This window comes from Cynara cardunculus (assembly GCF_001531365.2).
Source record: "Cynara cardunculus var. scolymus isolate 2C chromosome LG 14, CcrdV1, whole genome shotgun sequence".
NCBI classification, from domain to species: Eukaryota; Viridiplantae; Streptophyta; class Magnoliopsida; order Asterales; family Asteraceae; genus Cynara; species Cynara cardunculus.
Window position 1 is genome coordinate 7,756,457 of NC_037541.1, and position 2,780 is coordinate 7,759,236.

The following is a 2,780-nucleotide window of genomic DNA, read 5'->3' on the forward strand; positions in this document are numbered from 1 at the left end:
TCTAACTTAAGAAAATCTTCCTTCATTTGTCTTACTGCTGCCATAGGACAGAATTATGTTTTAAATTTACTCACAAATTCTTCCCAAGACATTGTTTGCAGTATATTTGGTTGTGCCGAGGATTCCACATCCCACCAATATAAGATATTAGATTTGAACATAGATACTGCAAATCTAACCTTATCTTCTTCAGAACACCTACTAGTGTTAAATACTGATTCAATCTCTTTTATCCAGCACATTGCTTTAACTGGATCTCTTTCTCCTAAAAAGGTTGGAGGTTTACATGTCAGAAACATCTTTATATCGCCTCCTCGATTATTGTTGTCTGCTGAAGGAACTGGAGGATTAATTCCAACTCGCTCAGTTTCTATTCTAGCTGGTAGTCCCATAATAGATATTAGAGTTTACCTCAGTTTTCCCATTTCTTCTGCTAAATCATTTCTTGTTATAAACTCTGATTGTTGCCTTTGTTCCTGTTGAGCATTCCCAAAGTGGGATTCCTCATGTTCAGAATGTATTTCRRTTTGAYCCCTTCCATGAGACTGACTTCTTCCTCTACCACGTCCCCTTGATCTTCCCCGACCTCTATTTCTGGACATGCTAGTTAAAAGATTAACATGTGACTCTTCCCTTTCTTCAGATACAGGGCGGGTAGTTCTCTCTGACCTTCATGATTGATTAGACATCTGCAGATATTTTAGTATTAAATATCACGTATTCACATTCCCAAATATAATATGGTGTCCAAGTACAGATATGTACCTGTAAATTCATAATTACATTGGCCATTTGTAATTCGAATTCACCTTACATACTGTTCTCTTTAACCTATTATATTTTATTCTCAGTGATACTAATAATGTCTGGAACTCTTAACATGCATATGACAGTTTAAGTCTAGGTATCATGCTTTGAATACCTAAATCTCTTAAACTAAGGCTCTGATACCACTTCTGTAACACCCCCAAACACCACATTTGCATAGAACACATATTTCATTACATAGAAACATGGATTACATCAAAAGGTCCCGCTAGTACAAGGATTGCTATATGTACAAAATCTACATATAAAATTTCCAAAACAAATCTTGTACTATTACATGTAATCTAACATGTATCTTCAAAAGCAAACAACAGGTTAGGAAAATAATCATATTTTTCCTTTCCCTTTTATATCCCCGAACCCAACTATTCCTGCATTGCATAAATTAAAACAGAAAATGAGGGTTAGACCATACGGGTCTAGTGAGAAAATCCCTTCTTTGCAAATGCAGGGTAATGAACACCAAAATGTTTACAAATAATTGAAGCAATTTACAATATTATGCAAAATAATGTAAACTCAAGAATCACAGTTCCATAAAATATTTCTAATTCAAGATTTATTGTTTCCAATATGAAACAATACTAACACTTCTTGAATTATCAAACTATCCCATTAATATAATCAAAAAGATTTAAGGCAATACTTGCCTTATATGACAAACCATTTTCCCCTTCTCAATAACATCTAGATTATTACTTCTAAATAGGAATAATATCTTTAATTTATCAGATCACAAAGAAATAATGACTCAAAGTTATTAAATCTAATTTAGTAATAATAATAAGAGTTATAATAATAATATCCACATATAACAATGCCACCCTTATTCCAAGTACACATCTCCTTGATATGCCACCCTTATTCCTCCATCAAAACAGAGTTACTTATCAGAACAGACATAAGTCACCACGTCTGAAAGTACTCATTCCCAGTTCCAAGCCAACACATTTTTCCAAAATCTCGTTCCAATACCAAAACAGACTTACGTCACCACGCTTGGTAGGAACATATCATTTTATTTGAAAATACATAAAATAACTATTTTATAAATCATAAATAAATAAACATTAAAATTATATAAATAAATAAATAAAACTTGAAAACTTTTCAAGCATGAAATTATCCAGACAAGTTATCCGGATATAAAGTCCGGACAACTTATCCCTCTTGACCGATTTATACTTAAAATAAACTCTAACATATTTGTCCGGATAACAAATCCGGTCAATACCCCGCATAAAGCTTGAACGATTAAACACTTAGACATAAAATCATCTTTGTCTGGATAACAAATCCGGACAACACTCCGTCCACCCTTTGTCCGATTTAAAACAATCCGGACAACACTCCGTCCACCCTTTGTCCGATTTAAAACAATCCGGACAACACGTTATTCACCCTTTGTCCGACGTAACACTAATCCGGTCACTCTTGTCCGGTTTAACACTAATCCGGTCACTCTTGTCCGGTTTAACACTAATCCGGTCACTCTTGTCCGGTTTAACACTAATCCGGTCACTCTTTGTCCGGATAAAACTTTAAACACAATATATGGTTTTTGATTCAAATAATAAATAACATTCAACTAAAAACCAGTATAAATTTTTATGCCAAAAAGGTTTAGAAACCACTCACCTTAACAAGCCTTTTGAAACCAAAACACTTGAAATCAACCCTTCTGAAATCTGATCAATTCTTCTTCTTAAAACACTCAACTTCTTTCTCAGAGAAAAAAATAAACATAAGAAGAAAAAGTAGGAGAGGGAGGGGCTTCACCCCCTTTATATACTCTCCAAAATTAAAAAAAAAAGAAAAATAAATTGGCTACACCTTCTCATGCATTCTACACTTCCCACCTCATGCATCCTACACATCCACCTCATGCACCTACACATTCCACCTCATGCACACATACATACTTCATGCACACACACACACACACACATATA